A 15,786-nucleotide genomic window follows, 5' to 3' on the forward strand; every position below is an offset into this window, starting at 1 on the left:
CAATGAAAATATAACTAAACAATCAAAGACAACATTTTTTCTCTTACCAAAAGCATGTAACGCGTAAGAATGTTGTCAAAAAAGGACAGATGATATCAAACGAACAACTCTTGGTGAAATACACAGCGCCTACCAACAAGTTGGTTTGGGAAGTATTATGACACATTTCATACCTTTTAAAGTTAGAATCTGCCACCGGTACAGTCGAAGTAGACGGATTCACACCACCATTAACACTTTTACGTAAAGATACACATTTTCGCTGATAGTATGTTCCAAAATGTCTGTCTGTTCGTGAAACGCCGTTAAGAGAAGACACACTCATGGTTTCCAAGTGGGGCTAAATCGGTCATATTGACTCTTGCATGATGAGGGTCACATGGAGCTATTGGCCACGTATTGGTAGCAAATTGATGCAGGAACATAAATGGTATGTAAAACAAAATAAAAAGATATCGATCTAATGCTTAGACGTAAGCCCTACATATTCATATCAGGAGCTCAAACAATGGCAGGTGACAAGTCTACAGGTATATATCTGCCAGTAGAAACCATCGATCACCCAGTTGAATTATATCGCTTCTGCTAATATACGCCCTGGCGGTGAAGCTCACACACAAATTGTGCTTTCATAGTTGTCATTGGGTAAATTATTAGCTTGTGCAGTTTGGATGGTATACTTCCGTCTGTTAATCTCTACAGGATATTCTTGGAGAATGAATGGAAACAATGACGCAAACGCCTTCTTCAATTATAAAACTGGTTAAGTGCAAAACTGGCTAAAGTGGACGCCGACATAACAGCAATACAGGAAATGACGTTTATCTAGCAAATCTATACGATTAACAATTGGACGATTTATCAATAAAACAATACGTATGATGAAAACTCATTACATCTCGTCATGGTTTATACTCATATACATATATACACACATAGATCTGAATTACCTTCACCGTCAACTACATTGTTATTTTGCTATATTCACACATCAATAATTGAGAGATCGTTTTGTTGTGGTGTGCCATAGTATTGACAAATTAAGCATGCATCGTTTACGGCAGGTTATAGCTATTCTTCGCTAGGCTCAGTAACGCTGTATCCAATATGGCAGTCACTGTGTTGGAATGAAGATGATTACCTGTGATAGTGATGCAAGGGGCACAAGAATTCCAAACCCAAATGTCAAATGCTAAGACCAGCTAATCGCCAACCAAGTGAATTTCTTTGAAAGTTTGAGGAATGAATATGCAATCATTGGATTTTAGTGCGCCACATAATCCAAGATGCATGGCTTAGATATTAAAGCACATAGATCATAAAACGTGTTATCAGATTTTTGAAATAGGGATGAGCGAAAAGCAATTTGAATTTTACAAAGGTTATTGCTTCACTACATCCTAATAACTATGCAATAACGTCCGATATTATGACTACGTTACATCGTGATTGTGTCAGAATAATAATTATGATATGAAGTAAACATGAGCAATACGTATGAGCTTGTACTAAATCATTAGCATATAGAATACACAATAATTAAATGTCATATTTCTTCATCATGCTCCAAATCACTGATGATCAAACAGAATGACGTAATGTTCACCATGACGGATAATCATTATAAATACGTTGTTCCCATCAGTCTACGAATGGAAAGTTCTCTTAAAAAACCAAATCAATACTGTATAAAAGTTTTTTAATCGGTTTAGTGTTAATGATTATACAAACTCTTCGCACATAAGAGAGAACCACTAATGCCTAATTGACACTGATAAAGATTGTTTTCATTTTACTATGAGTTACTATTAATGCAAAAGGATAAAACTGCAAGTTCTTGCTAAATGACATAAATGGCAAACATGATAACAACGTCACTCAACTGTCTTACATTGGCAGAAAACACAATCCAGAAGTTAGAATATGTGACAAGAAAGGAGGGGTGTAACAATGATAAATAATATAAAATCTACAGAAATACCAGTTTATCAACATATACACTTTGTTTATGTACAAGAAAACAATGATTAAATTCAAATGAAGATATGGACAATAGCAACAATTAAAAGCTAGCTAAGAGCATGGTCACATACTGTATAGTTGTTAAATTACGGGGTTCATATTTTGCAGTTGTCCCAGTCGGACTTAGTGCGCGGGTATAAATTCCACACAACCATGCATTGAAAACATTATTTTCGTGCTATAGGTTATGATGACCGCGTATACAGTAATGCAGTTTTGAGATTTTGAAACAACAAGAGCAGTGAAATATAAATCATAAATCGGGATTAACATAAATTTACCAAAAGTTTGACGAAACTAAAGCTTCGCTGTTCGCCAAAATATCAGGACACATGTACATGTCCGTTTCAACCATGTCTTTATTATACCCAGAGAGTTAAAGTTTATTCTAAAGATTAACCGTTTACGTTTGTTGGATTTGTTTGATGAATAACACTCATTCACGCCAAACGTGTTGTTTGAACAAACACATTAGCAATGCGGTGTTTCTGAAAAAAATATTCAGACTTTCGAAATAAACTGGCTATGAAGGACAGTGATATTGAAACATTTACATGTACTGAGATTGTATACTAAAGGTATATGAATTAAAATTGTTTTAAACAGAATCTTTCAAACGACTTGGCCACGGAAGTACAAAATAGCATTAACAAACAGTATTTGAGCCAGATTTTTATGCTTCAAAGTACAAAAAAGACATGAAGATGTACACTAAATTATTTAAAGTTCAATTTAGACAAGCTAAATTACATATACATTTTACGATTAGTAAAACGCAGCATACAAACACATTAACAAGCGATGGATTAGATTATTTATACAAACTGTAGCTACATTCTAAATAATAGAATAATTAGTATGACTTGGAAGGACCTGATCAATAATATGAAATGTACCATATAGAATACTAATATGGATGTCAATACAAAGGACTAAATCAATAAAGAACAGGAAGGCAGTCACGTGTTCATCTAAATTGAGTCTCATTAATAATATCATTAGGTAAAAGTCGCGCTGGTGTTATAACCCAATGCAACAGAGATCAAATTAGCTGTGTCCATCATTTTGTACCCATTAGCTGAAATTCAATTAGGTCGTCTATGGATCTGTTGGGAATTGGCGAGTCATTTTTCAGCGAAAATTGTATGGAAACAAAAATTAACTAGCTGATTGACTAAATTATATATAATTAGAAAAACGTTTAGTAACCACGATTTGAAATTACCACAAATCTGGTCATGCTATATCATAAAATGATATAGCAAACCAACTTCAATTCGAAAAAAAGCTGATATGTAGATTCCTATACCAAAACCAAGCAAAAACATTACAATGGTTCATCTTAAAACTAGTTCTGCTTCTAAACCAGAACAAGAGGCCCATGGGGCCTGTATCGCTCACCTGGTTGGATTAGACCAAATGTCAAAATATTGTTCATATTCAATTTGTTTTATTTGTAAATCTCAAACAATGCTATAAATGGTTACAGTGTGGGAATCCTAACTGCTTTAAAGATTAATGAAGTCCAGACTCTCTAAGGTCTGAAAGATCTCAAGAATTGTTTTTAGAACATGCATTCATCACTTTATGACTAGTAGCGATTTAAAGGAATTACCTCTATTCCCCCTTTTGGGCCCCGCCCCTTTGGCCCCTTTCGGATCAGAGTCACCATGTATGCAAAATCTGTTCCCCTTCCCCCAAGGATGTTTCCGACTAAATTGAGTTCAAATCCATTCATAACTTAATAACTAGTAGCGATTTAAAGGAATTACCTATATTTCCTCTATTTGGCCCCGCCCCTTTGGCCCTTCCGGGGTCAGAGCCACCATTTATGCAAAATCTGTTTCCCTTCCCCCATGGATGTTTCTGACCAAATTGGGTTTAAAACCATTCTTAACTTTATAACTAGTAGCGATTTAAAGGAATTGCCTCTATTTCCCCTATTGGGCCCGCCCCTTTGGCCCCTTTGGAGTCAGAGCCACTATTTATGCAAAATCTGTTCCGCTTCTCCCAAGGATGTTTCCGACTAAATTGGGTTCAAATCCATTCATAACTTTATGACAAGTAGCGATTTAAAGGAATTACCTCAATTTTCCCTATTGGTCCCCTCCCCTTTGGCCCCTCGGGGGTCAGAAGCACCATTTATGCAAAATCTGTTCCCCTTCCCCTAAGGATGTTTCTGACCAAATTGGGTTCAAATCCATTCATAACTTTATGACTAGTAGCGATTTAAAGGAATTACCTCTATTTCCCCTATGGGGCCCTGCCCCTTTGGCCCCTCGGGGGTAAGAGTTACCTTTTATGCAAAATCTGTTCCGCTTCTCCCAAGGATGTTTCCGACTAAATTGGGTTCAAATCCATTCATAACTTTATGACAAGTAGCGATTTAAAGGAATTACCTCAATTTCCCCTATTGGTCCCCTCCCCTTTGGCCCCTCGGGGGTCAGAAGCACCATTTATGCAAAATCTGTTCCCCTTCCCCTACGGACTAAATTGGGTTCAAATCCATTAATAACTTTATGACAAGTAGCGATTTAATGGAATTACCTCTATTTCCCCTATTGGGCCCTGCCTCTTTGGCCCCTTTGGGTCAGAGACACCATTTATGCAAAATCTGTTCCACTTCCCCAAGGATGTTTCTGACTAAATTGGGTTCAAATCCATTCATAACTTTATGACAAGTAGCGATTTAAAGGAATTACCTCTATTTCCCCTATTGGGCCCCACCCCTTTGGCCCCTTTGGGATCAGAGTCACCATTTATGCAAAATCTGTTCCCCTTCCCCCAATGATGTTTCTGACCAAATTGGGTTCAAATCCATTCACAACTTTATGACTAGTAGCGATTTAAAGGAATTACCTCTATTTCCCCTATTTGGCCCCGCCCCTTTGGCCCCTCGGGGGTCAGAGTCACCATTTATGCAAAATCTGTTCCCCTTCCCCCAAGGATGTTTTTGACCAAATTGGGTTCAAATCCATTCATAACTTTATGACAAGTAGTGATTTAAAGGAATAACCTCTATTTCCCCTATTGGGCCCCGACCCTTTGGCCCCTTTACGATCAGAGCCACCATTTATGCAAAATCTGTTCCCCTTCCCCCAAGGATGTTTCCGACTAAATTGGGTTCAAATCCATTCATAACTTTATGACTAATAGTGATTTAAAGGAATTACCTCTATTTCCCCTTATGGGCCCCGCCCCTTTGGCCCCTTTGGGGTCAGAGTCACAATTTATGCAAAATCTGTTCCCCTTCCTCCAAGGATGTTTCTGACCAAATTGGGTTTAAATCCATTCATAACCTGATGACTAGTAGCGATTTAAAGGAATTACCTCTATTTCCCCTATTGGACCCTGCCCCTTTGGCCCCTCGGGGGTCAGAGGCACTATTGATGCAAAATCTGTTCCCCTTCTGCCAAGGATGTTTTTGACCAAATTGGGTTCAAATCCATTCATAACTTTATGACTAGTAGCGATTTAAAGGAATTACCTCTATTTCCCCTATTGGGCCCCGCCCCTTTGGCCCCTCGGGGGTCAGAGTCACCATCTATCTAAAATCTGTTCCCCTTCTGCCAAGGATGTTTTTGACCAAATTGGGTTCAAATCCATTCATAACTTTATGACTAGTAGCGATTTAAAGGAATTACCTCTATTTCCCCTATTGGGCCCCGCCCCTTTGGCCCCTCGGGGGTCAGAGTCACCATTTATGCAAAATCTGTCCCCCTTCTGCCAAGGATGTTTCTGGCCAAATTTGGTCAAAATCCAATAAGAACTTTTAGACTAGTAGCGATTTGAAGCAAATGTTGACGGACGACGGACGACGGCGGACGCTGCGCCATGACATAAGCTCACCGGACCTTCGGTCCAGGTGAGCTAAAAAGCGTTGATTGGGCTTTCAACATTGATGCAATTAGCATCTTTGGTACAGTTTATACCCCTACTAGATTTTACAACTTTGCTACAGATTATACCCCTGCTAGAGTTAACAACCCTAATACAGTTGATAACCCTGGCGGCAGTTAACAACCATGGTAGAGTTTTCAACTGTGGCGCAGTTTTCAAACAAGGTACAGTTTATAATTCGTACAGCCCTGGCATCGCTTACACCCGATATTCCGGATATAACCAGAAACTGCTAGCAGCCTTGATAGTATTGCTGATATAATCTCGGCTTTAAACCCTGACACAGATGTCAACTAGTTATCATATAACTCTGATACGGCTTTGGGATAGAATTTATAACCTGACGAAACGTCCAGCTCTGATACCTCTTACAGACTTGATAGCATTGAAACAGTTTACAATCATGATAAAACTACAAGATAATCCCGACATCTGTTTGTATTCTTTTATTTTGATAAAGATCTCCATTGAAACTATTATTACCTGTTTTATCGATTCTGAATTAGATACGTATGTGTCAGTGTATTGTTACTACTGGCTTAAGCAATCGAATTCATGTGTTTAAAATGATAACAACTTGTCACCAATACAACGATGGGTTCAGTTGTTCCATACTGAATATTTAATAAGTCAAACGCAGGAACCTATCAAATAGCAGATGTGCGTTAATGATTCGTTAAGCAGGGCACAATTTTCAATTTCTTGATAATAAAATCGAAACATCCAACATTCTGATGATAGATACCAAATGCTTATAAAAACATGGAGTTTCAACAGATGCAGATTGACAAGGATTATAACAACATTGTATGGTCGATACAAAGGGAGATTTTCTATTTCCTTCTATGACATTTGAGTGTCACACGAGTTCCTTGTCACTACTACAGTACCCATATTAGGGAAGTGACATAGCATGGATTTAACATCAATTTTCATGTCGCCTGTCGTTATAAAACAGCTTTACGGAATATCAATCCTCAATTTCCCCGTAAGATATAATTTCTCATAATACGTCCAATTTTCATCGAAATTTGTGTGGTTCACACTTCGGTACTGTAAATATTACAATTTTCACACGGTCAACTTTCGCGGGGACATTAGGTCCATGAAAATTAACTAGTTTTTCTTTTAAGTACGAAACGATCAACCTTGGCTTTATACGCTTATTTCAAAACCATGAACGTTCTTCTTGTCATGTGCAATTTTACAGATTCTGGGATAGAAACTGTGAACAAACGCCATTGCAAAGTGAAATAAAGATTATACTAGTAATTTAGTTAAAGCAATTCTGCAATTTGGATTGATGCATAATTATAACAAAATATTCTCTGAATATTCTAATTCTTTTTGGTGTTTGCAGAGGCTGAATTAGAATCATTTTACCTACTACTTTCAAAGCAAGTATGCATTTCGTATTACGCAATGTATATGACAACCATTGTTTAATGTAGACCAAGGAATATCGACTTTTTTATGTGAAAAATGTACGATTCTTTTAATCAATTAAGGATGTTTGCGAAGTAAAAACCCTTGTCTTTTATCCCTACGTGGTATGCAGTATGACGTTTTAGTTTTTCAGACAACATTTATACAAGTTTCATATGTAGTTTGAGTGTTTCTGATATTATATAAAATAAAATTCAACATCACATTTGAATGCGTTTTTGAAAATAAATATAACACTGAGTTTTCGTTTCATTCTAAATTCAAATAAGCCATCAGAGCAATGAAGCTCACCAACTTTACTACAGTTAAATCCATATAAAAAGTTTCATTCTAAATTCAAATAAGCCATCAGAGCAATGAAGCTCACCAACTTTACTACAGTTAAATCCATATAAAAAGTTTCATTCTAAATTCAAATAAGCCATCAGAGCAATGAAGCTAACCAACTTTACTACAGTTAAATCCATATAAAAAGTATGTAAATAAAGTCTATGAAAATCGTTTGAGCTTTTATTCATCATGAATACTGATCATAGCAGCAGCTTCGGCTCTTAAGCTCAATAATCAATACTTATATATAATTAAAGAATACGTGTATGACACCTCGCATTCAACCGTGGGTATGAATAGGTATATATAAAGCGAGGGACCTCCAATACATCGATTCAGTTAGTACCATAGTAACCCAAAGACATAGTAACTCAAATAACAGGCTTAATTACTTGCTTATGCATACAAAATTATATCATGCCGATAGTCTGCATAAAGAATGGCATATTACATAGAGGATTATCTAGAGTTTCACCATCATTTCCAACGATTCTGACAAAATGCTGCGTATGTAAGATATTATCTCGCCTCGAGTTTCAAGGGAAAATGTGAGACGCAGTTTACACAGATACTCTATTATCATTTAGCAAGTACTGTATGACAGACAAGCATGGAAATAAAACAATATTTCCGTGATATTATATATATATATATCTGCATCCACATTTTTAATCTGAAACTACAATGAAAACAATCCGACAAATATTCCCATATAATAAGCTCAAAATCAGTTCAAAATGAAAAATTGAGTACATTATTGATGAAAAGGTAAGCTGTAATTTCTCATAAATACGATTTTTAGCTATATTCCCTATGAATACCAACTAACCTTAACCAGGGACATCAGATGCAGCACACATGTATACAAAATGGAAGAGCTGTTTAGTAAGCTTAAAATAACAACGGAATGTGATAGAGCAGAAAGCGTGAGTTAGATCACATACAATGGACACTTAGATTGATTGAAGACCTAGCTTATAAGTTATGATGTCTTTTGAGCTGGGTTGAGCAAGACAAGTGTTGAGGACACGAGGAGGATATGGAAGAGCACTTAAAATTTATTTTCTTTTGTGAGTATCTCCAAAGACAAACGTCTGGATATGACATGTCTCTGTTGGGGACGTGAAGATGGAAGAGACACGTTTTGCATGCTATGAAGTCCTCTATGCTGGAGATGGAATCGAAGGTTAATTTTGTATGTTAAACACACACACGTCATTAAAGTGAATTAATGAATGAATCAAAGGGAAAACGTTACTTCATAACATTTATTCAATTGATAAGAAAAGCCCTGAACGTTTAAAGGAAACGTACCAACACTTTCCGCGTATGTAGCTAGTGCACAATTATAATTTACAATATACCGCTGGAAAGCATACAGAGATCACAGGCTTACATAGGAAACCTACAGCGTAACATAGGAAATCACTCCTGCATGATATCTGCCTATATAAAGTATACAGGCGTTCAACGCTTTCGAAGTGTCTGCCTATACAGAGAATATAGGCTTACAGAAAACATATAACATTCGAAATCACTTTTGCGTAGTATCTGCCTGTATAAAGAATGCATGATTCCATTACAACATAGGAAAAACACTTTCGAATTGTGTCTGCCTATACTGAGAACGCATTCTTACATAGGAAACCAATAACATTCGAAATCACTTCTGCGTGGTATCCGCCTTTACAGAAAATGCAGCCTTACAATATAACTTTCGAGTGTCTGCTTACTTCTGAAAGACTATATTTTGATGATAAGAAAGATAGCACGTTGCAATACAAATTGAGAATTAGATACAGTATAGCCAAAAATGAATTAAACTGCATCTGCGATGTTGATATAGATATAGGAGCCGACAGAGGACTTTCAAAAACGTCAAGATTTAGATGGAGAAGTAGAATAGATCCATAATTCATTAAAACTTCACACTTTTCAATATTGGATTTCAAAGAACGCGCCTAGCCCATATCTGTATGTTCTGAACCGTGCCATTATTCAAATGGATTAAAATGTATCCACAGAGGATGAAGGCTTACTATGCAATATTGGAAAGCACTCCCGTGGGTATTTGCCTTTACGACGATTCAAACCAAAGCACAATCTGATTGCGTTTTGTTAGAAATATGTTTAATGTATACCGTCTTTCTAGTATGTATACTCACACTGTAATGGGATATATAAAAAAGTCTCATCAACACTTGTTTGAACAGGACAGTCTATACGCAGTTATTGTGACACCGAGTTCTAAATAACATATTATATACGATATTTTGGATATCGTGCAGAAAGGCTAACCTTGTAATTCAATATGATACAGGTAATGCTATATTCATTCGTATTATATTTACATTGAAAAGTTCAGCTGTGATGCCGATGAAATAATTGTCCGCCACTATTGACATACAGACACTTTCATGTCATTCTGGTAGGTGTATAGAGAACTGACTATCACATTTTATTTGCTGTATAAGGTATATCGGGTGAAGACGAGTATAAAATTTACTTAATTTTCTGTGTAGCGTAGGATAAAGATCAATACAAACCTATTTGTTGAGATCCACCTTTCCAGTTCACTATCCATGTGAAATACAAACTTAGTTATATTGGAGATAGGCCTGTATGCTGTTAAGTATGTGTGAAGTCTTTGTGAAATGTGGACATTTTATTTGATTTTAATGTACAGAGTTACAAAGTACAGTCGTAAAGCTGGACAGTATGACACCTTTAATAACTCCGGGGAGTACTCTTACACTGTTGCTCCTTAGAGAAGTGTTAATACACTCTCCACTGTGCCCTTCCAAGTCGTCACCGATTCACACTTTAAATGTCTTTTGTTAACAGATAGTTTACGTCTTTATTGTCAATGATAACACAGCTCCTGTAACCATCTCTTAATAAACAGGCATGTTTTAGATACAGAAAAATCAATACAAACAGCCAAAAGGTAAACGAAACCAAATTGGTGCTATAGCGATTACATACAAAAACAATTGTTGTCAGTAAAACAAATCACAAGAGTACCAGTTCAGAGGAACATATCAGTGGGTAAATGGTACATAGCATATAAATTAAAATTCACACATGGGATCTACAGTCTAACACAACTTTCAACTTTCAAACAATGCAAGGAACGGTAATTTAATCATGGACAGTAATTTACAAAGAACCATGGGTGCTATATACTCGTCATAGAAAATAGTCAATGACTTTGGTTTATTTTGTTTTACGTCCTATTAACGGCCGGTTTCATTTAAGGACGTGCCAGGTTTTGGAGGTGGAGGAAAGCCGGAGTACCCGGAGAAAAACCACCGGCCTATGGTCAGTACAATGCAACTGCTACACGTGGGTTTCAAACTCGTAACCAAGAGGTGTAGGACTAGTGAAATAGTGACGGGACATCTTAACTACTCGGCCACCGCGGCCCATTTTATTCATAGAAAATTGGTTCCCACCCAATAAATTCAGTTTCCTATTTTGACTGAATAAGCTGAAACTTCATGCAGTTCTTCCCTAACAATTAAACTTGCTTGAGATGGCAATGACATTTATTAAGGGGACCGCATAACTTGGCATAGTATTAGAAATAGTGCACTTGACGGAAGTGTGGCATATCGAACTTACGAATGTGTCAATGGCATCAAACATTTTGCATTGGGTGTTGTACAATCATATATACTACACATAATATAGAAATATTGCATTAAAAATATTCAAAACGAAGAGGATCACATGATATTTAGCATAATTAACACAATTGCAGAAAGATGGTAAAGTGGCGTGAAAATTGGCATGAATGCCGCTCTTGATATTTAAGAACGCGGAAGCTACAACGTACCAGGGAGACACTCAATGGTACAACTGACAGGAGTACTTTTTAATTTGACGTTAGGAAATGAGATCCATGCTACATCACAATGGCTGACATGGTGTTGGATGTTACATTATGGATGTAGACATGGTACACTTGACATCATTATAGAAACCATGGAATGGATGCAAGTATAAACATACCACCGCTTACAAGAGAAGATCTGCACAGTCGATATGGCTTAATGGATGGGTCAGTCTCATGGATCTACTCTAGCAGTAGATTTTGTTTATGAATTTTTGAAGGAACAGCTTAACAGGGAAGATACTTTAAGGAGAAGGCTGGTCAAGGAAAAGAGAGAATATATCAAGGATGGTGCATTATTTATCCATGATTTAATTATTTAATGTAGCATATTAAACTCACAGCTACATATTTAACTTATTATTACAAATTGTATACACGTTGTCTCATGTTTATACTTGTACCACCTGATAGATGTATATTATAACCAAGGCAACAGCTTAAAACGATAGAAAATTCAGAGACTCTTATGTGACTATCACCTTCCTTTATCATCCCTATCGATTATTTATATCAGATATAGTCAATACTTTTAAACATTAAATTGAACTTTTTTTCTTTAAATTTGCAATTCATAACTATTGTCAAAGTTGGTATCCTTTTAATATTCATTTCGTGTCAAAACAGCTACAGAACATTTCCCCTGAAGATATTGAATTTAATTATCATTCACTAATTCATTGGTCACGCTGGCTGATCTTTCGATCATAGTTTGTCAACACATGCATTATATTAACCAGTATTGAATATTCTTAAATATGCCGCTGCTCTAAAAATGTGGCATCATATGACAAGGCACAAGATAAACTTCTTATCCAGCGCCACACTTAGTTTTATAATTTCAAAAACGAAAATAACAAATTCCAACTTGAAACCAACAACTATTTATAACAAACAAAAAACAATATAAACATGAAGGAGATTCGACAATACATAAGTAACATTGTGAATTCTTCTACAGAGTAGTGCGATAAAATACACGTATAGATTATTGACTTACCTATAAATGTCTCGATCAATACAGCGATCCTCTCCAAGTTACAAATCCCTGCGTCTAGAAACAAAGTTTTAAACACCCAAATGCAGTCGCCGTCGACACCCTATGGAAAACAAGTTACCTTTCAAATTATTTTCACCACGTACAAAATAGTGAAGATATAAATTATAAGATGATTCACTTTCGGTACTCGTCCAGTCACACCATGGACAATAGAGGTAAACTATTCACAATATCAACGATCCAGTACACATGGAATAACAACTGAAAAGCATTGGTTCATTTGGTCTGTGTATAAGTCCCAATCATAAAAATATATGCTGTGTTCTATTCATTGTCATAGCAGAACCCCGAACATAACGCGTCGCACACAAGCTTATTGAATTCAAACTTGCGCCCCACATAATGGCTTTGGACTTTTAAACACCCAGAATTAACCTATTATTTCTTTTATACACCAATTTAATATTCCAGTCTTTTCCTTTTAAGCAACTATTTTACAGAACAAAACAAATCTACAGTTAAATGTTATAGATCCAATAGGATGTCAAATTTACACAGGAATAGTGGGTCCCTCTGTATTGATAATTGCTGTGTTCCACAAGTCTGAAAGTGATTATGCATACGCATGGCGGTATACACATACAAAATGCACTACATTATTTAACATACTGCTAATAGATATGTGTATACCTTGTCAATGTAAACTTTATCTGGGTATCCGTTTGCTATCGAGTTTGGTAAACCAAGCATAACATATCACAATAGAAACCAACAACAAATAGTGTTAAGGGAAGGTGGTGACATATTTGCATTGGGATCAAAACACGACTTCTTTCACGTCAGATCTCCACGACAGGTTGGACAATACAACATGCATTGGTAAAATAAACTATCTTTGAAGAAGTAGTCTTTTCAAAACGGTTTGATTCAAAAGTGATTAATATTGAATTGTACTGGTAGTCAAGTGTTATAGTTGCTGTAGTAAAATAGAAACTTAAAAAGTAATTGAAATACATGTACTACGAAATAGTTGTTAGTGCATATGGTCTGTTGACTATATGCGTAATCCACAATAAACTATATTCCATTTCAAAGTCAATCTATTTTCAATTGGATTTAAAACTAAAATCTTAAATGTCCTGGAGAGTTGATCACTCATATTAAAACAGCTTGTCTTATTAAGACATGGGGAAATGGAAGCAAAGGAAACAAGATGAAGCCTCTCTAACATAGTTATACGGTATCTAGATTATAGTTTACCTTAGTTTATATAAAAGAGGTGTCTGTCAGAAAAAATAATGCACCAACAGAATTATTTGTCTTTGACAGGCTGTTTCCAAACAAGCGATCAGCTGCTTAAATAAGTGGGTGGTCATCAAATGGCATCTTAAATGTGTCATATATACAACAAACAGGTGGTCATTCTAACTAAGATATCTATTGGATGGATGGAAAACTCCAATATATATATGCTCTATAAACAGCTGGTTACACTAAAAGTGATCTGTATTGCTGACAACTCCCATATGTCCATATAATCGGCTACTCCTACACGTGACATATATATATATATATAGAATAAAGTTAAAGTATCCATGTGATGGTAAATAATTATAAAATGAAAAGTCAAACACAGATCTGCTGTCTCCCTCCCCTGAAGAGCGGCACGATATAGCCGCGAAAGTACTAGGGAGACAGCAGATCTGTGTTTGACTTTTTATTCTATTACATATATATACAACTGGACACTCCCGGATCTCTCTACAACTGACAACTCATACATGATCTCCATATAGTTGGTCTCTCAAACACGTGACCTCTCTAACTTGCCACTCTCACACGAGACCTATATACCAGATCTCCATATAGTTGGTCTCTCAAACACGTGACCTCTCTAACTTGCCACTCTCACACGAGACCTATATACGACTGGACACTATCGTGATCTTTCTATATAACTGGCCATTGTCACACGTGATTTCCATAAAATGAGGCGAAATAATATATATGTGACCTCTATAAAACTGGTCACATATGTGGTATCATTACAACTGGTCACTCCTACACATGTTTTCCATACAGCTGACCAATCCGACATGTCATCTCATAATACAACTCCCACATGTGATGCCCATACAACTGGCCACTTCTACACATAATCACCATACAACTGGCCACTTCTACACATAATCACCATACAACTGGCCACTTCTACACATAATCACCATACAACTGGCCACTTCTACACATAATCACCATACAACTGGCCACTTCTACACATAATCACCATACAACTGGCCACTTCTACACATAATCACCATACAACTGGCCACTTCTACACATAATCATCATACAACTGGCCACTTCTACACATAATCACCATACAACTGGCCACTTCTACACATAAACACCATACAACTGGCCACTTCTACACATAATCATCATACAACTGGCCACTTCTACACATAATCACCATACAACTGGCCAATTCTACACATAATCACCATACAACTGGCCACTTCTACACATAATCACCATACAACTGGCCACTTCTACACATAATCACCATACAACTGGCCACTTCTACACATAATCACCATACAACTGGCCACTTCTACACATAATCACCATACAACTGGCCACTTCTACACATAATCACCATACAACTGGCCACTTCTACACATAATCACCATACAACTGGCCACTTCTACACATAATCACCATACAACTGGCCACTTCTACACATAATCACCATACAACTGGCCACTTCTACACATAATCACCATACAACTGGCCACTTCTACACATAATCACCATACAACTGGCCACTTCTACACATAATCACCATACAACTGGCCACTTCTACACATAATCACCATACAACTGGCCACTTCTACACATAATCACCATACAACTGGCCACTTCTACACATAATCACCATACAACTGGCCACTTCTACACATAATCACCATACAACTGGCCACTTCTACACATAATCACCATACAACTGGCCACTTCTACACATAATCACCATACAATTGGCCACTTCTACACATAACACCATACAACTGGCCACTTCTACACATAATCATCATACAACTGGCCACTTCTACACATAATCACCATACAACTGGCTACTTCTACACATAATCACCATACAACTGGCCACTTCTACACATAATCACCATACAAC

General features: G+C 36.7%; 1 protein-coding gene across 1 annotated transcript in view; it reads right to left on the reverse strand.

The window, feature by feature from the left end:
• Positions 1–12,889, reverse strand: part of LOC117333870 (sodium channel protein 1 brain-like) — an 87,649-nt gene extending 74,760 nt beyond the window's left edge. The window contains 1 exon segment of the mRNA XM_033893288.1: positions 12,594–12,889. The gene's annotated coding sequence lies outside the window, so the exon portion shown is untranslated.
• Between the last annotated feature and the right edge of the window lie 2,897 nt (positions 12,890–15,786).

This window comes from Pecten maximus, chromosome 9 (assembly GCF_902652985.1).
Source record: "Pecten maximus chromosome 9, xPecMax1.1, whole genome shotgun sequence".
Lineage (NCBI taxonomy): Eukaryota > Metazoa > Mollusca > Bivalvia > Pectinida > Pectinidae > Pecten > Pecten maximus.